The 20,308-nt window shown below is 39.3% G+C and overlaps 1 pseudogene; it reads right to left on the minus strand.

Moving 5' to 3' along the window:
- Window positions 1-3,506: 3,506 nt before the first annotated feature.
- Window positions 3,507-19,602, minus strand: LOC117720434 (protein SET-like; annotated as a pseudogene).
- Between the last annotated feature and the right edge of the window lie 706 nt (window positions 19,603-20,308).

Below are 20,308 nucleotides of genomic sequence, written 5' to 3' on the forward strand. Positions count from 1 at the left end.
TGCAATTATAAGATAGAAATTATCTCAAATTCAAAATTAAGGTAGGAAAGTACGATTTTCATTCTCACTCTTATTAACTCCTAAATTCTGATTGTGTGTGTGTTCATGCATGTGTGTGTGTGTGTGTGTGTGTGTGTGTGTGTGTGTAGTTTGCTTGAAAGCATAATTGCTTGCTGTGTTACCAGAGTATATTGTGAAGAGTTCATGAACCCAAAATCTAGATCCTCAGGGGGTAAGAATATGAAGCTGCTGGTTCTCAAAAGAAGTAATTGTTGAGCCCAATAAAATAACTTCTGGTTGTTGTCATTTTGTTTTGTTTTTCGCTAAAATGAGATTGCTTTCCATGCTGGGTAGTTTTATGTCAACTTGACAGAAGCTCCCTCATCTGAGAGGAGGGAACCCCAATTAAGAAAATGCCTCCATAAGATCCAGCTACAGGCAAGTCTATAGGGCATTTTCTTAATTGATGACTGATGGAGAAAGGCCTAGCTTGTGAGCCTGTTCCTGTGCTGGTCTTCTGAAGGAGCCTTGGGGAACAAGACAGTAAGCAACACTTTTCTGTGGCCTCTGCATCAGCTTTTGCCTCCAGGTTCCTGCCCTGTCTTAGTTCTTGTCCTGACTTCCTTCAGTGATGAACAACAAACAATGTGGAAGTATAAGTCCAGTAAACTTTTTACTCTCCAACTTGCTTTCTGGTCATAGTGTTTCATCACATGAACAGAAAACCTAACTAAGACTCATAAGAAGTTATTTGATTTTATTAGATTAGCTAAAAACTGAAAAGTAGACCATTTATAAGTTGAGGATATTTTGCTATCGATTTCATTGCTTTTAGGAATTAATGCATATGTCTATTGCAGCTCCAGAGCAAAGCAAAAATAATTAACGATATGCTAATAGACACACCAGGCAGCTGGACTTGTGGTGACTCCAAAATTGGCAATTTAAGCATGTGTAGGGCATCTCACTTCGTTCAATGGGGGAAAAAGTCTGATAGCTTTATGTCCTTGCTGGGGAAAAAAAAATCCCTCTATTGTTATATTTGTCTTCAATTTTATGGCATTTTATAATGGAACCCGAGGAAAAGTGAAAACTCATCACACTACAGCACAGGAACAAAGTGACCTCAAACAACTAGATAAAGTTTCTGTTCAAGACTGGGGTGGGATTCATGTCAAATGGAGGCCCATTGCTATTGATTTTAATGAGGTTAAATTACTAAGTAAAGGTGGAGCAAAATTCTGATACAAGTCTCCTGGGTTGCTTTGCTGTCAAAAAAAAAAAAAAAAACCCAACCCCTCCAAAACAAACAAACAAACAAACAAACAAAAACCAACCCAAAACCCACATGTTATTTGTGGGTACTAAATTGTAGGAACAGGGAGAGCGAGCATCTAGCATCCTAACAGGATCTAGAAATGTATCACAAATGGAAGAGGGCACATCAAACTTGTCTTAAGTCTCTTGCTCGGCATAGTAGACTTTTTTCCTCTCAGAGAAATTTGAAAGTTCAGACCAATGTGTGGTCCTCTAGTCATAATAACAAATACAACATCTTTTGACGGCTCAAAATAGAAATGTAGTTGATTAGTCAAATGGGAACCAAACCCAGAGTGTATGTACTTGTCAGCTTGAGTTACCACAAAAACAACAAACAAATGATATCAGCCACAGCACACCCGGCAGAGGACTGCTTGGCCCTTAGCGAGTTGTGCTTGCTATGTATTTACCTTTTTTTTTTTTTTTTTTTTTTTTTTTTTTTTTTTTTTCTTTTCTGATTTCACACAAACTAGGATCTCCTGGGAAAAGAGAGAACCATACTTGATAACACGCGTCCATCAGATTGGCTTATATGTAAGTAGGTATGTTTTTTTATTGTTGTTGGTTTTTTTTGTGTGTGTGTTTTTATTTTTCCTTTTCATTAATGACTGGTGTGGGAGGACCAGCCTATCATTGGTGGTGCCTCTCCTGAACAAGTGAGATCAGAATGGTAGTACAACATAAGGCTGGGAAGCAGGCTGGGAAGCTTCACTCCTCCAAGGCCTGCTTCAGTTCCTGTCTCCACGCCCCTGCCTTGAGTTTTGGGCCCGACTTCCTTCAATGATGGAGGATGACATGAAAGCATTAGATAAGATGAAGCCTTTCCTCTGTAAGCTGCTTACAGCCATGGTATTTATCACAGCAATGCAAAGCAAGCTAGGACAATGGGACATCTCTGCCAACCTCACACAGGCTCAGGGGATACCACAAAAGAAGAGGCAGAAAGAATGTTAGAGCCAGAAGACAGAAAGATGTGTAGCAAAAAAAAAAAAAAAAAAACATCTTCTAGATATGATGTCTGTCACACTCATGAACTCAGGACAGTTATAGTTCTCTGTACAAGACTTGCAGGTGATTGGGTTCATCACTTTCATGTCATGGGGAGGGGAGGGGCCCATGAACTTCCATCCCTCCTTTAGGGTCATTTGGCAGTTAGTATTTGCTGAGGGACAGTGCCTTTGTCTTCAATGCTGTTAAGTAGCCGCTGGTAAGTTGCCTGTGTTTCAGTGAGCTCCTATCCACTCTCATCAATCTATCAAATTGTTATTAGTAAGCAATCTAATCAAACTCAGCTGGTCACACACATAAACAAGGCATGAAACTAGAAGGTGGATTTATTGGGGGAAAGGGGAATGGAAGGAGGAAATGACTAAAATTCATTGTATACATGTTAAAAACTGTCAATTTTAAAAAATTAAAAAGAATTAAAAAGAAACATAGCATGTGTCACTTGGATAGCTGAAATTTGTTTTTTCATCATTCTGGGGGCTAAAATCTTTGGTAAGTATGTCATGACACTTTTTTTTTTTTTGAGAACGCCCCTCTCCCTATTTCCCTCTCCCCTCTCCAGTGTCCCTCATTATCCTGCAGTTGGTCAAGTAGGGTCAGGATGCATAGAAAAGGAATATCAAGGACTTGCATTCCCCTACCTCCCCAGTTCTGGGATTTGTAAGTATACACAAATAGTTGTTGTTGCTGCTGGTGGTGTTGATAAATGCTGTCTGTATTCACACAAAGGCACAGTGTAATCTCTGAGCCTAATATAGAGAGAAAGGAAAACAGCTAGAAACCTATGCACTGCTACAGAGAGGTCTAGCACCCTCCAGCTTCCAGCAGAGCCAAGGCAGCTGGAGGGCTTTTCCTTTTTCCCCACGGAGCACAAGGGTGTTGTTGAAGCCACAGTTTTTGAGACAAGAAAGAATAAAAGTGAACTCGGAACAGAGAAGTTGTGATTCTTTACTCCCCCACCCCGCCCTGCCCCAGATATTTTGCTCAAGATATTTTCCCCTAAATGAGAATCATGGGGTTGAGAAGAGAGAAACCTCAAAAATATGGTGAGTGAGCACAAGAGAGATGGAGGAGATGACTGCAATTCACTCCCAGGAACTGGAGAAAATTAAAAAAAATAGAAAGAAAAAAATAGAAGGTTGGAATCCATCAGTCTTCTACGCTAGCTGTTCTTGCTTTTATCTTCCTCTCCTTCCTCCGGTCATCAGCACCTTCATCTTCTTCAGCTCCATCCTCACCCCTTCATCAATATCTCCACATCCTCCCTCTTCATCAGCCTCACCTTCACCTCTTCATCATCCATATCCGGAGCCAAGCAGCATTACAAGGGATTTGGCTTGGTGTTCCCTCTCCCGACATCTGCACCTGCAGCAGTATGGTGAGTAACCAGATAAAGAAACTCTGTTTCTTAATGCTACAGCTTCCTGCTGGCCTTATTCTTTGTTTACCTTGAGCCTTTGAACAAATTCTTTCCAGGTTTTCATTTGATTCCAGTGGGTGTAGAAGGTGGACCACCACTCCCATTCAGATGAAATTACTTGAAGAGAATTTTAGTTTCAAAGTAAGGATGTTCATCAAAATAAAAATCCACCTCCAGCAGATAGGCATGGCCCCCAGTCGAGGGATGGGGCACCCGCCCCTCTCAAAGTTTTTAACCCAGAAATGTTCCTGTCCAACAGAAGAAAAGGGACAAAAAATGGAGCAGAGATTAAAGGAAGGGCCATCGGGGACTGCCCCACCTGGGGATACATCCTGACTGCAGACACCAAACCCTATTTTGTTGTTGTGGTCAAGAGGTGCTTGCTGACAGGAGCCTGGTGTGGCTGCTCCTTAGGAGGTCCGGTCAGCAACTGACCAATGCAGATGTGGATGCTTGGAGCCAATCATCAGAATGACCCCGAGGGCTGCGGAAGGACTAGCGCTCGGAGCGGTGGGGGATTGCAACCTCATAGGAAGAGCATCAGCTGGCCGGATCACCCAGTGCTCCCAGGGACTAGACCACCAACCAAGTGTACAGAGAGGGATCCAGGACTTCAGTTACCTATTTAACAGAGGATGGCCTTGCCTGACAGCAATGGCAGGGGAGGCCCTTGGTCCTGTGGAGGTTTGATGCTCCAGTGTAGGGGGATGCTGGAGCGGTGGAGGGGAAGAGGGTGGGGGGGGGTGGGTAGCACCCTCATGGAGGCAAAGGTGAAGAAGGAATAGGATAGATGTGAGATTGGGGGGGGGGGGGGTTGGAAGGGTAACCGGGAAGTGGGATAGATTTTTAAATGTAAACAAATGGAATGATTAATTAAAAAAGGAAAAAAAAAAAAGAAAGAAAGAAAGAAAGAAAGAAAGAAAAAAGAAAAAAGAAAAATCCAGCCAGATATGGCAGTGCACACCTTTAATCCCGGCACTTGGGAGGCAGAGGGGGATGGATCTCTGAGTTTGAGGCCAGCCTGGTCTTACAGGGATAGTTCCAGGACACCCAGGCAACACAGAGAAACAAAAACAAACGAAAATCTCTTCTGTAACCTGGTTTTGTGTCTTCAAATTCCATCACTTCAAGTCTGGTCAAATAATGCAAGGCCTCTTCATCCCCCTCCCAAGCAGGAACACTTGTAGATGGTTGACAAATGTTAGTTAGCCAGAAGTTTGGAACCTTGGTGATCAGTTCTGACCTCTTCTGAAAAAAAAAAAAATGTCAGTGGAGTTTGTTACGTTTTTGCTCTCCTTTCAAATATTCCTCACTGGCCTGTTCATTAAGTCTATTTCATTCTGTAACTCATCTGGATGTTCAATTACTTCTTCCTATGCTCCCTTCCCATCAGGGAAAGCCTGATGTGTCCTGAAGCTTCAAGCTTCAAGGCAGGAGCTGATCTGAGATTCTTCAGCTGAGTCAGGAATGAAGATTGCTGTTTCAGGGCCAAGTCAAGAGGGAAGTGGCCAGAAGCCAGAGGGGAGTGTGTGTGTGTGTGTGTGTGTGTGTGTGTGTGTGTGTGTGTGGTTTTGAGGATTTAACTCCAGTACAACTAAGCTAACTCTACAACTCAAGGGCTTTCTTTCTGGTTGTCCCAAGACTTTGTTTTAACTTAAAATGTTTAAACTATACTTTCCTTAATCTTTGAGAATGTCATACAATGCATCCTGATAATAGTCACACTCTGCTCCTTTCAAAAGTACCTCCCACCTCTCCTCCTCTCCCAACTTTGTGTCCTCCTATTTCATTTTATTTATTTTTCAGTGTTTCCATATAATGCATTTTGATCATAAGGTATATGATCACATGACCCTCTTTAAAGAGCAGAGTCAGAGAGAGAGAGAGCAAGCTTTCCTTTGTTTCTTATGGAACACAAACCCCATCAGAACAGAGATCTTCCCTCATGGTCTCCTCTGTCCATAGTTAGCTCCAAGGCCCCATCTCGTAAGTTCCACCGTATTCCAGGCTAGGGATTCAATATTTGTTTTGAGGGAACACAACCACAGAGTTCATATTAGTGGATGAAACATTCTAAAATTGTGTTTTGTTTATACAAAGCTCTCAGGAAACATGGATTCATATATTTTTGTTGTTTGCTTTGTTGTTGTTTTGTTCTATTTTTGTTTGGTTTTGACAGAGTTTCACAGTGTAGGTCTGGCTGTGCTGTAACTCTCTATATATACCAGGACAGCCTTGAACTCACAGAGATCTGCCTGCCTCTGTCTCCCAAATGCTGGGATTAAAGGTGTGCACCACCACTACCTGGCTGATTTTATTTTATTTTATTTTATTTTCAAAATAAATTTAGAGAATACCATATACAATGCAGCAGTCAGTTTGTTCAACAAGTAAACTGTAGGGAGGTAGGGGAGAGATGGAGAGAGGAAGAGAAACAGTAGAAGCTGGTGGAGGGAGAGGCCCTAACAGTTAAGAGTTTTAAAAATCATTTAATTTCCATGTATGAATCTTCTATCACTCCTAATTTCATCAACACACTGCGAAGTAGAAGTAATTTGTGATATCCGAGACCACACCGACTTGAGCTGTGACTGGATGTTTAATAAAACTAAAGAATTGTTTTTATCTTTTCAAATAGGAGAACGTGTCATGGTCTTAGGAGATGGCTGTACACTTTAGAGTCATGTATTCAGTACTTACAGGTGAGATGGTAACATTTATAGGATTTGCTCAAAAAAAAATTATACTGGAAAAGGAACGTGATTATCAGTACAAGACAGGTGAGACTGGCCATGAGTTAATGATTGTTGAAGTTGGCTGACAGTAAATAAGATCATATTATACATACTCAATTCTTCCCAGCTGAAAATTTCACATAGCAGAAATTTTAAATGACCTTTCAAAAAGTGAGTGTTGTCACAAAAATTTCACATAAATGCAAGACTATCACCTTGGATCCTTCATGGCATTTTTGCATGATCTTATAAATACGACTCAAAGGTTGCTATCATTGTAGTCTAAACATCTTTTGAAGCATTCACACACATGAAGGTAAAGCAAATGATATAGAAGAATTTGAAGTGGACAGAGAAATGAATCTTTTTTAAAAAATATTTTATGTTGGTGTTGTTTGGAGATGTAGCAGTAAATTAATACAGCACTATAAGAAACTAATACTGCATTTGAAGGGTAATGAGGAATAGTGTAGATGTGTATCACTAGAATATAATTTTAAATTATTGACAAGCCATACCTGTATATGCATTATTTTGATCATATCCAACCCCTGACTCCCTCCCCTAAAACCTTGGACATTCCTAACACCCCTCCCCACCTCCTTCACATCCCATTTTATTTTAGTTTATTATTTTACTTTGTAATTGACTGAATATGACTAATTTTGCCTGCTGTGATGTTGACTGATCTTGTGTGGGTAGCTTGCTCTCATGCAGACCTTGTACTGGCAGTCATAGCTGAGGTGGGCAGTGACCACAGCATTTCCAAAAGAGCATCTCACAGCACTTGCCTCCACCCAAGCACTTATGTGCTTTCCACCCCTTCCTCAGTGCTCCCTGAGCCTTAAGTGGGTGATGCAGATGTCTGATTTGAAGTGAAGCCTTGAGTAATCACAGATTGGAATTCTGAAGTCTCAGCAGTAAGTTATGCTCAAGGCATAAGAAGCATCTCAGGCCAAAGATGAAGCCAACAGTAAGTGATGGGTACAAACAAGCATTTAGAAGGCAGTTTAGAAACGTTCATTTAATCAGACAATAGTAATGATTCCTCTCTGACCCTCAGAGGCTATAACCCCCCCCCCAAGCCATGTACTGTCTAAGTTTAGGTAACAGGCATGAGTTCTCTTTGGTAGAACAGGCCTCAAATGCAGCCAGAAAGTGATTGGTTACACCCATCACCTTCTTACGGTATTGCATCAATGGGTACCTGTTGCCTAGCAGGATGGTATTGTAGCATTCAGGATCCTTTGCTGGACAGTTCCATTGATGGTTTGTCTCCCTCAGTGGACTGCATAGCAGCTTCTGGCACTGTGAAAGCTAGCCAGCAATGATGATTCGGGTCAGTTCCAGCTTGATTTTTCTATATTGTATAAGTGAAGCATGTTGTGTCTTCAAACGTAGGGTCTCACTATCTAGGTATGGTAGACAGCCAAGAGAAATGGCAACAGTGTGTGCTGTTTGGGGGTCTCCTGGAGCTTCCCTGATCAAAAATTTGCAGGGGGTAATCTTCACCTGGCACTGACATAGTCACTTGATAATCTGTGCTTTCTGGAGGATATATTGTTTGACCATGAAGGGTACCTGTGTTCAGATTCCTTCATTTCTTTTAGATGGGCTTTTTGATTACTCTCAATAACTGTGAATTGGTGGTGTGTGTGTGTGTGTGTGTGTGTGTGAGAGAGAGAGAGAGAGAGAGAGAGAGAGAGAGAGAGAGAGAGAGAACAAGTGGGTGTGACACTTGTCTGAGAAGAAAAAAATTAAGAATCAATGACAATAGACAATTTTTATGAGAAAGAAACACATATAGGTTGAGTTTATTTGAGGGTGTGTAAAAGAGAAACAGAGTTGTATGGTCATTCTGGGTTCCAACCCTGGGCTTTATAGCAGACGTCCCAGAAAATCAGAACTGAATCTTTCCTTTTTCCGTGACTGACTGTCCAGAAGCAAGAAGTGACAACTTACTTGCCAAAAGTGTGTTCATTAGCTTTCTGTCTCTGTAACAAAATACATTAGAGAATTTTTAAGAAGGAAAGGCTAATTGGGCTTGTAGTTTTATAGTTTCAGTCTGGAGAAGCTGGCTCTCTTGATTTGCAGAGGCAGAACATTACAAATATGATTCAAATCGTGTAGTGAAATAAAGCTGCTTAGCTCACCATGACTAGTAAAAGAAGAGAGGATGGAGCCTGAGTTCCGAAATCTCCTCTGAGGACACACCTCTGAATAACTTAACCATCCCCACTCCACCCCCTAGCATGTGATAGAGCCTGAGGACCAAATGTTCAAAACAGGGTCCTTGAGCGACATTTAAGATCCAACCATAATAGTATAAAAGCTTAGTAGTTGAGGGCTTGCATAGCACAGGGAGACCCTGCTGCCATCCCCTGTACTGTAAGAGAGAAGTGCAGGGAAGGAGAGGATGAGAGATGGAGGAAAGACTAAAGGAAGGGAGAAAGGTAAGGGAGAGGAGAGAAGAGGAGAGGAGAGGAGAGGAGAGGAGAGGAGAGGAGAGGAGAGGAGAGGAGAGGAGAGGAGAGGAGAGGAGAGGAGAGGAGAGGAGAGGAGAGAGACAGAGAGAGACAGAGAGAGACAGAGAGAGACAGAGAGACAGACAGAGAAAGGAGATAGGCAAGAATCAGGCTGGGTTGATTATTTATAAGTATAAATAAAGGTTTATATGATAGGAATATTTTCAGGTTAGTATGAAATTCAACAGGTTCTTTGCCTTTTATTTACCTGGGCCAGTGGTTTTCAATTAGATAGTGAATCCCCCTTTCCCCAGAAGCCATATGACAAAGACTAGAGATTTTGAGTTGTCACACTGAAAGAACTGAAACTACTATTTACCAGTGATCAAGGATAATGCCGAGATTGCTAAGTGGAAGTAGGACATTCTCTTCAACAGAGACAGTCAGGACTTCAATATCAATGGGTCCTTTATTTAGGGGTTCTGGTTACTGAAATAGGCTCTGGTCCAGTCAGTTTGACCTCTTGGTCTGGCCTGCTCATCCCAGTATTAGTTTATGTGCTTAGCTGTGATTGGCTGGTCTGTTTAGGTCTCTCTTGCGTTGTCTTACAATTTGCTGACCTTTTCCTCTGCCTTGTCAGCATATTGTCTAACCCACCTAGTAAAATTTTACTCCAGATCTGTTTTTTAAACCTCCTATATTTTTTCCAATATTCTGTTAGTTTTGTCATTATGTCCCACATTTTCCTTTGACAAATTGAAAATTGTATAATTTTCATACAGTATATAAAAAAATTCCTTGCTTGCTAATTGCAACATCTTTGCCATTGGGGTTTGTTTCTGTCGTTTACTCTTCAGACTGTGTGCTGTGGTTTCTTTCTTTTTTGGATATGTATTAATTTTATATGACACCTTAGGTATAATAGATAATAGATCTTAGGTTTCTGGGAGTATAGATGTTTATGAAGATAGTTTTGCATAGTTTTTTTCAGTGCTTTGCGCATGGGTGCTTCCTCTATTTTCCCTAGCTTTATAATTACAGCTTAAAACAGTGAACGGATATTTCTGTTACTCATTACTCTACCGTTGTAGAGAATAAACATTTAGTAATTTTCTTCCAACTGATTTGATGCAGAAAGTATTGTATAGATTGTGTTCTTCAGGAAACGTCAGGCAGATGATTGACTTCAGGTTACTTAACCCCCCAATGCAAATACCATTTAACAGGTGACTTAATTCTTCCTTTTTGAGGAAGACTTATCTCTTCATTTTGGACTTTTTTTTTATTTTTTTTCTCTTGCTTAACTAGTACTCTGTGTCTGTAGGAGCATTCTCTCACAGCAGGTACTTAAGTATTCCTGAACATGTACCAGATCATCAGCACACTCCAACCATGCATGGGAGGGAATGAAACCAAACCGTTTGGCGGAAGAAGCAGTTTTAAGATATTTAATGATAATAGAACTTTTATGCTGTTCTATATTTTTAAGGATTTTGGTGTATACGTTCTCTCTTGACTCTGTACAGACACTGGTAAATTAGGAAGACTAAGTTTAACAGCATCACTTTACAGGTGAGAAATTTTAGGACTTCGAAATTGAAGAGGTTTGCTCAGGCTCACCCAGTTAGGAAAAAGCAGGCATAAGATTAGAACATTGGTTTAATCTTCTAACTTCAAGGTCATTACAAACCACTCTAAGACAAATATTGGGATCAGCAAATCCCAATAATGAGTGCTATAAGATATTAAAAGAACAGTGAATTTTAGACCCCCCCACCTAGACTCAGTCCGAACATCACCCTAATCAGAGATAAAATACTGAAAACCCCCAAATTTAATTAAAAATGACATTGTACCTCTTGATTCTACATGAGTATAATCAAGGAATTATAGGGATTCCACTGATAATGACAGATGGTTGAATAGTATATAATTTTGTTAGGTAATATTCACCTTTGAGATAATTTTATATTAATTACTTTATGTGCTGTATAGTCCCCTTTCAGGTCTGTGCTTTCGCTTTGCACACTGGAAGTTGTCTTTGGTAAAAGAGGATCTGAAATAATAAATGGAAAATTCCAGAAGCAAGTAACTCATGTTTTAACCTGCACACAGTTTTGAATACCTAAAATTATTTTTTACTAGTCTACTCTATTTTCTTGTAGACATGAATCATCCTTTGTCCACAGTATCCAGGATGTGTGCACTACCTCCTAGTCACCTAGTAGCTATCTCAGTTATCCTAAAGGACTACAATGCAGCAGTCCTTGTGTGCAAGTAGATCTTATACTTAATACTGGCTGCAAATGTCAAGAGTATTATTGCAAAGGAGGCATCAGGATATAAAACATGAACACATATTGGATGAACTAAATGCTGTATGATCATGTTGTCAGGCATAGAAGAAAATGTATAGCCTGTGTTGAGTTTGGTACTATCTACTATTTCAGGAATCCAGAGGGAGACCTTGAAATATGGCATATAAAAATCAGAAATGTATTATCAATAAAAATAAGTAGATCAGAAGTCAAGAGTACTAATATCAGAGTGTTATATCCTTCCAGACAAAGAGTGAGTTTAAAATATAAGAAATTAAATAAATTTGGAATAGGCAAGGGTTGTTTCAGATTATTTTCTTAAACCTGATATGACATCTAGATTACAAGCTTGAGGAGAAAAAGAGAAAACACTGTGTCCTAAATCAGTTGATCAGCAAAAAAAAATTTTGTGTGCTCAATATAGGACAAGAACAGTCTGTCAATGCTGAGGAAACAGGAGGCATTGCTCAAGCTTTGGAAGATTCCAGTTATAATATATATGTTATGAATACGTAATAATTATAAATACAAAACTGCTGTTCAAGAGAATCAGGATTCCAACAGAAGAGTACAGCAAAACTTCAGAATAAAGGAGTTGTTTGGATACCTCTTCCTATGGAAGTTATTCTAAGGGGAATATTTTTAATTACCTTCTGTATGTTACTTATCAATGAACTAGATTTTCCCCAACATGGGATTTAAATCCTAGGAAAGAGAAGAATCTAAAATTAATGAATCAGGGTCAACCTTTAGAGCTATGTTCTAAAATCTAGCTTACATTATTGTTCATCAAAAAACAAAAATTTCTTTTCTAAATTCAGAAGCTATTTCTTATGAAAATTTCTATACAACTAGAAAACATACAAGTAAAACTATAATTATTTTTATGAATTTTTCTGCTGGTTGTACTGAAGATGAGTTGATCTGGGAGAAGACAGTTAAGTCACGAAAACTTATTCAATGGGTGATTTTAATTATAACTTTTATCACGGTCAAGATATTTTAAATATAGCCTTGGGCTGAGCGGACTCCCATCTAGGAAATGTTCTTTTCTCCTGTGATGATGAACAAAGGCTGTCTGAAAGCATGTGTCCTCACTTGGCAAGGAGAGCAGAATACTTCGTCTGTTTCCTTTCAAGGTGAGTGATTGTTCATGTCCTCAAAAATGATCTAAATCACAGGAAGTTACGTTGACCTACTAAATTAATTACTGTCTCCTAGAAATATTTTAAGTATTTTTTTCCATTGGGAACAATACAATGAAAGAATCAGAACAGACAAAATTTGCAACAGAAAATTATTCCATGAGCTAAATAATTGAAAATAAGTGTAAAAACATTAATTCAGCCAAGAAATGTTGTTAACCCAAAGGATTTCTGAATTCTTCTTAGCTTGCATAAACTCTTGGAATATGATCTCAAAGTAGGAAGAAAAGACCACCACCTACTCTTCTCTTAGTCTATAAGCAAGTGTGTTGCCTGTCATCTAATATGCTACAGGGATGGTTCTATTGGATGTTTTCCTGGCTGCAAAAGGAAATGTGTTTCTAACTCTACAGCCATGCTCCTGGCTTCTTATCTAAGTCACTTCGGTATCTAAGTCACTTGTATAGATTTCACAGTTGTGTCATAGAAGTGCCTAACTCCAACATTAGCTTCAATTTGCTTATTAGTTGAAGTCGATAAATTTGATCAATAAATATTACCCCCAAATCTGTAATAACTTCAATGTAACAAGCTCATTTGAAATATAAAATAAAAACAGAGCAAAGGTCTCCGTAAAGGTTCCTGATAGGTCAGTAGCTTAAACTCAGGCAGTGAATGAGGGAGCGCTCTCTGCATGCCCTGCCATCTGTCATCGGCCCCAATAAGCACATGGTTTCTTGGTGGAATGCTTGCCTATCAAAACTGTTGGATAGGAATAGAACACCAAGTTTCACTTGGATTTTTTTTTTATTCTTCTATTACTGAAGACAACACCTACATGTCTCATTGAACATGGAGAAGTTGAAGTGTACAAGTTAATAGTTATTATCAGTTATGTTTTCACAAATGCAATTAATTGAAATTGTTAATTTTCATATAATTTTATTATACCTGAAAAATCACTTACCAAACCCCCTTTCCCCCACCTCAACACCAAACCCCAAAAGCATTAAGGACATAACTCAAATTTCATGTGATCCCATTCTATTCTAGTGGTTCACAAAATATGACTTAAATTTTAGCATTAGTAAAAATTTTATAAAACCAAATTTCAGTTGACTAAAGTTTATCTTACTACACATAAATATATGATTATAATTGTTCATAAGTATTAAATGCCTTAGGCAATAACCTAAAGCTTACTTTCTAAATATGTGGACAATGTTAATTGCCAATCCTTAGTTATTTTCTGTTTTTCCAGGCTTAAAAAGGCTTAATATGGACAAAGTGTTTATCTTTTACTTATAACTCAGATGTGTTTTGCTTAATTTATGTTACCATGCTTCATTTTTTTTCTTGCCAGAGGGCTATAGAATGAGGGAGGTGGTGTGTGTTGATAAATGTTTAACAACTGGCACTCAAGAACCAAAACCCAAGAAGCCCTGATGGTAGTATTTAGCAATACCCTGGTGTAAATAATCCCACTGTGCCCAATTCAAACTACCACTGTGACACCAACTGGGTCACAGAATTCCTGGAAATTGAGTAATTGGCTTTTGCTAGCCAGTTTGAGGGTGGACATCTGTTGGAGTCCCTGCCACTGCACAGTGAGGTCAGTCTTGTTGGAGAAAAGTGTCATTACTCATCAAAGGAAACTTGGAACCGTAAACCAAAGTTTATTTTGTCTCCTCCAACATTTTATTACAAAATATTCAATATATTTGAAGGCATTTCATGGTAAATACATATGCTCACTACTTACCTTCAACTCTGATTACTTTCTTTATAGTAGGATATGCATCAGTCGACCCATTCAGCCAATAATCCATTTTATTTCATAATACATTGCAAAGTGAATTTCAGACATCAATAGTCTTCCTATTAGATGCCACACCACGTGAAGCATTAGCTAGGCTTCACTGTTTGTTTAAGACCTTCTGAAGTAAAGTTTATAAATTAAACATAAAAATTTAAGAGGCACATGCTCAAATTCCCACTGTCTTTGTTTGCTTTTGATTGCTGTGGTGAGCAACCTGACCACAAACAAGTTGAGGATGGAGAGGTTTCATTTCTTTTTACGTCTCAAAGGCCACAGTCCAACACTGAAGAAAGACAGGCCAGGAACTCAAGGCAGAAACCTGGAGGCAGGAACTGAAGCAGAGATTGTGGCAAACACTGCTTTTGGACTTGCTCCCTTTCACTGGTTTAGCCTGCCTTCTTATACAACCCAGGGATGGCACTGCTCAGGGTCAATCTAAAGCTAGGCATGATTGTAATCCCAGCTCTCAAGAGACTGAGATGGGAGGGTTTCAACCTTAACAGACCACACACACACACACACACACACACACACACACACACACACACACACACACAGAGAGAGAGAGAGACAGAGAGAGAGAGAGAGAGAGAGAGACAGAGAGAGAGAGACAGAGAGAGAGAGAGAGAGAGAGAGAGAGAGAGAGAGAGAGAGAGAGAGACAGAGAGACAGAGAGAGAGAGACAGAGAGAGAGAGAGAGAGAGAGAGAGAGAGAGAGAGAGAGAGAGAGCAAGAATCCAATTGCTTTGTATTGACTAGCATTTGTGCTTCTAGTCATTTTGACCTTAGCCCCAATGAAGGAAGTGATGACCAACAATGTTGAGCATTTTTTTCTTGTGACTATTGACCATTCATGTGTTATTTTTAATGAAGTGTTTGTTCAAATATTTACATATTTTTTACTGGACTGTTCATTGTTATATTGAGCCGTAATACTATCTATCTATCTATCTATCTATCTATCTATCTATCTATCTATCTATCTATCTATCTATCTCTATCTATGTATCTATGTATCTATGTATCTATCTATCTATCTATCTATCTATCATCTATCTGGTCTCTCATTACAAATGTGTTATTTTATTGTTAATATTTTCTTCAGTCTAGTTTACCAATTCATCTTGGGGAGGCTTGGGAAACTGCTCCTAATACTGATGAAGTTTATTAATGTCTGCTCTCCTCACTGAGAACTTTGTTCTTACTGCTTCAAATGTAATATGTAGTGACTGCATATTTAGGTATATAATCCATCCTGATAAATTCTGGTGTCAGATGAGGCTAATGTTCCCCCCATAAGTACATCCAGTTTTTCCACCACCATCTGTTGAAAATCTTTGATTTCAGAGGATCGCTTTGGTGGTTTTGTTGAGGATCAAATAACCACATAATTGTGGGTGTGTTCTAGGCCCCATGTGCTGCTCTAGTGATATGATTGGCTCCCTTCATTCTAATGCTGAACTGTTCTGATTATGGTGGTGGTAGCGTTATAATAAATTGTTGCCTCATTCTTTTGTAAATGACAATGAACATTCTAGCACCCTTACACTTCCATACTCATTTAGACTGTTATTTCATTGTAACAAATCTATAGACCAATTTCATGAAAAAGGAAATAGTTCCAATATCGAGCTTTTGCATAGTAAGCCCGTAACTATACAACTGAGTTGGATTGATAGGTGACTTATTATAGATGACGGTTATGTGGTGTTGTGTTTGAAATAGTCTTACACAGTAGCTCTGGCTGCTCTGGGACTCACTATGTAGATTAGGCTAGCTTTGAACTCGTGGAAATCCTTCTGCCTTAGCAAGTGATAGGCATGAGCCACCCTGACAGCCCCCCCCTTTCTTTTTGTATTTTTTGTCTTTGTTTTGTCTGTGTTTCTGTAGACAGCTGTTTATTGGTGCTGTTATTTTTTTCTCAACTTGGAACAAATAGTTACAGCATAATATTCTTTCCATAACTTCTACTACCTCACAGTTATCTCCTGTCATCTGGGCTTATCCTGGAGTTTAGATATGAATTAGGTATTTATGAGAGTTTGTGGAGATTGTCCTAAACATGATGGCTTCCATGCATTTAAAATATAAAGAAAGATCTACTAAAAAAAACAGAGTATGTAAGAGTGGTAGCTAAGGCAGGAGCCGTGACTCTAATGCTATAGATTTTCTCTATAATAACTATTAATTGGATAGCTTTTCTTTCATAAGTTTTCCTTCACAAGCCTTTAAAAAACAATATTCAGGAACTTTATAATAAGGATATATAAACTTTAGTATGCATTTATACATACAATTAACTATAACTGGTAGCCATGTTAAAAATGTGTTTTCAAAATTTTAACCAGTTAAATAATTGGATTTCTGAGGAATGGGTGCCTCTGACCTTCTTGCTATCACTGGGAAGCCAACTTCCCTCAGCTTTGTTCTGCTTTATTATCGTTGTAGATATTTCAAGATGGAAAAAAAAAAAAAACCCTTCTCTTTTTTTTTACTCTTCTCACTGTGGCATTCTCTTGGCCTCTTGACCAGGAAGACACACATAATTCACACTGAGCCCCTCTCTCTCCTCAGAGATTCTGCCTGTGCTCCCTGTTCCGACTGTGACAATTACCTCTCCCTCCAAAGACCTTCAACCTGCTTCTCCCTAAATTTTTATCTTTTCAATCTCCACTGAATTAAATGTCAATACTCCAACGAATAAAATGTTTTGGCTCATTAACACTGTAGCAGTTACTTCTTTTTGATTTTATAACACCTTATGGTTTCATTTCATAGCACACGCTATCACAAAGTGAGTTGGATAGTGGTGACGCACGCCTTTGATCTCAGCACTCAGGAGGCAGAGTCAGGGACATTTCTGAGTTAGAGGCCAGCCTGGTCTACAGAGCAAGTTTCAGGTCATCCATGTCTTCACAGAGAAATCCTGTCTCAAAACAAAAACAACAACAAGAAGAAGAACAACCCAAACCAACCCAAACCACACCAAAAACAAACAAACAAACAAACAAAAAACCCCAAACCACAGCAAAGTAAAGTGACTTCAGTGAGATTTTAGTTGCTCCATTCCTTTCTGACACCATTTAAGTGTCTGATAGTAAAGATGATGTCTATTCTAATACTTATTACTGAAAATTGAGTAGGACCCCACAGAATGAATAACTGCATTTTATGTGACGTGCGCGCGCGCGCGCGCACACACACACACACACACACACACACACACACACACTCACTCACTCCATTAATACTCTCATGAAAGACCTATAGCAGTGTGCAAATCTGCATCCTTCTTACATGAAGCATCAGCCTCATAAAGGTCGGGACCATTATTTTAAGATGTCTGATGTACTTTTCTCTGATGAGGAATGAACTCGAGAGGAACTTCCACACTCAGTCTCCATTTACACAGTTGCTTCTTCTCTGTGTTGTCTGTGTTGTTTCTCATTTTTTTTCTTTTTTCTTTTTCTTCTGTCTTTGTCCTCAAGTACCTGAGAAACTGCCTGTGCCAGAGAGTGGGGAATTTGCTTCTGATCTTGTTCTGCAGCTAGCTACAATATGCTATAGCCATCCACGAAGTGTTTAGACTGGGTCATTTCATAGGCAAATAGGGAGTCAGATGAGAGCAGTCTGCTCATCTCTATCAAGAATTGGGACTTTTTTCTTTTGCTTTGTTTTCTTGTTTTGTTTTTGTTATTGTTGCTTTGTTTTTTCTTACTCTCTGTTTGTTTGTTTGTTTGAGACAGAGTTTCTCTGTAGCTCTGGCTGTCCTAGAACTCCCTCTGTAGAACAGATTCTTTCCCCCCTCAAGTCTCCCCTCCCTTTGTAGAACAGATTCCTCCCCCCCCCCCCAGTCCCCCTCTACCTCTGTCTCTGCCTGCTAAGTGCTGAGACTAAGTGCAAACTTCAAATCCTGTAAAGTGCCTGCTTTCTGGATATTTGCCTAACTCTGGGTTTTGCTAGTTTCTTGATTGCCATTGGAATCTATAATTTTTGGGAGTCTTCCACTAGATACCCCTCTCATGATCTGTTCTTCCCTCCAAACTTCTCAATTTCTTTTCAATGGCTGCCTGCTCTGAATAGCATTAGAAACTGGCCATCCGATGATGTTCAGCCTGAAGTCCACAGCAGAGGAAGAGACACTACATCATCATAATGGAGTGCCATAGTGAATTACACAAAAATAGCAAGAGCAAAATACAAAACTCTTGGTGAAGTATAGCCAAGAGTAATATTTTATATACATATATGTATGTTGTAACAACAATGAAAAAAAGAAACCATGAATTTGAAAGAAAGGAAGAAGTATAAGCGAGGGCTTGAAGGGAGGAAAGATGAAAGGATGTATGTATAAACTCAAAAATAAAAGACAAAAAGTAATAATTTGTTTGCTTAACATTAATCTGGCTATCTGGGTAATGTTAACCAATGTCAATTCCATTAAAATTGTCTCTCATAGGCTCAGGATAGAAATTACTAGTGTGAATGAGAAAGATATATTTGAATTGCTTGTGGCTGCCTGGCCCTCTTGTTTCTTAATTTTATTTTTTATTCTATTTTAAGAGTATGGGTGTTTTGACTGCATGAATGATTATGCATCATTTGTATGCCTGGTGCCCACTGAGACCAGAAGAGGGCATCGAATACCCTGCAACTGAGTTACCAACATTGTAAGCTGTGATGTCGGTGTTCAGGATTGATTCTGGGTCTTCTAGAAGAGCAGCCAGTGCTCTGAACTGCTAAGCCATCTATCTCTTCACTCCTGTCAACCCCTCTTTTAAGTGTGAGTTTGTGAGGTGTGTTCCGCACCTTTCCGTGTCCCCTTCGCCCGCGAAAAAGACACGTGAGGCAGTGTTCGGGTGGTTACTACAGTGAGGCTTTACTTCTTATATATGCAGAAGCGGAAAGACGGAAAGCCCGGAAAAGGCACTGCTTAAATACACCCTAGAGTGACGTGTTCACTTCTGATTGACTGTTCACTCATTACCCATAATACGCCCCGGGATGGGCAGTGACTTTGGTGCGCTTTTTGCCTTTTGCACCTGCACAGTCAGTTGTTTACTAGTGGGAGGACAGGATGCCCGTGCCATCTTGGAATGGCGGATGCTCACGAGGCTCCCAACAGAGGTGTGCACATATGTGCATGTGGGCATGTTGTGAGTGGACATGCAAATGTGTTCATGAATGTGTAGAAGCCAGAGGCCAAAGGACAATGCTGGATGTCTTCTTCAAATACTCTCAACCTTATTATTTGAGACACAGTCTCCAGATGAACCTGGAGCTCATCAATTCAGCTACACTGGTTGGCCAGCAAAGCCGTTGGTATCCTCTCGTGTCTGTCTCTCCATTACTGCATTACAAATCCCTTTCATCGCGCCACATCTTTGTATGTGAGTTCTGGGCAATTTAACACAGGTCCTCATCCTTTCATGGCAAATACTTTGCTGATTATTCTATCTCCCCAACACACAGGCTTGGTTACTGTCATTTATTCCCTATCTATGAACAATTTAAATTGGTGGATGTGGCCCCAGACAACAATAATCTCAAGTCTTTCAATACACACTTAAATTGATGATGACTCTGATCTGCCTCCTCCTCACCCAACAGCCATTAACTCTGTGTCATTCATATTTCCTCCAAAATGTATAGCTGACTAATATCAGATCCCTAAATGATACCAGAACTTTCTAGAATAATGTGTATCATATTGTTCTATAGCTTCTGATGCTCTGCAAGAAATGGACAAACATTTTAAATTCTCAATCCCTTTGTTCTGTATATACGTGGTAGGGTCTGGAAACATAGGTAGGGTGTTAAAAGTACATAGTGAACCCAAGTTTGATTCATAGCACTCACATCTAGTGATGTATAATTTACCTGTAACTCCAGTTCAAGGAGATATGCCATTTCTGGTCTCTTTCTGTGGGTACTAGCATTGACATGTATGCATCTTCTCTGCACACACACATAATTAAAAATAATGAAAATAAGTACTTCATATATATGCACATATATAGTTAGTGAATATTTATTATCATATTAAAATTGAAAAAAGTAGAAATAACAAAAATTGAG

This window comes from Arvicanthis niloticus, chromosome 15 (assembly GCF_011762505.2).
Source record: "Arvicanthis niloticus isolate mArvNil1 chromosome 15, mArvNil1.pat.X, whole genome shotgun sequence".
NCBI lineage: Eukaryota > Metazoa > Chordata > Mammalia > Rodentia > Muridae > Arvicanthis > Arvicanthis niloticus.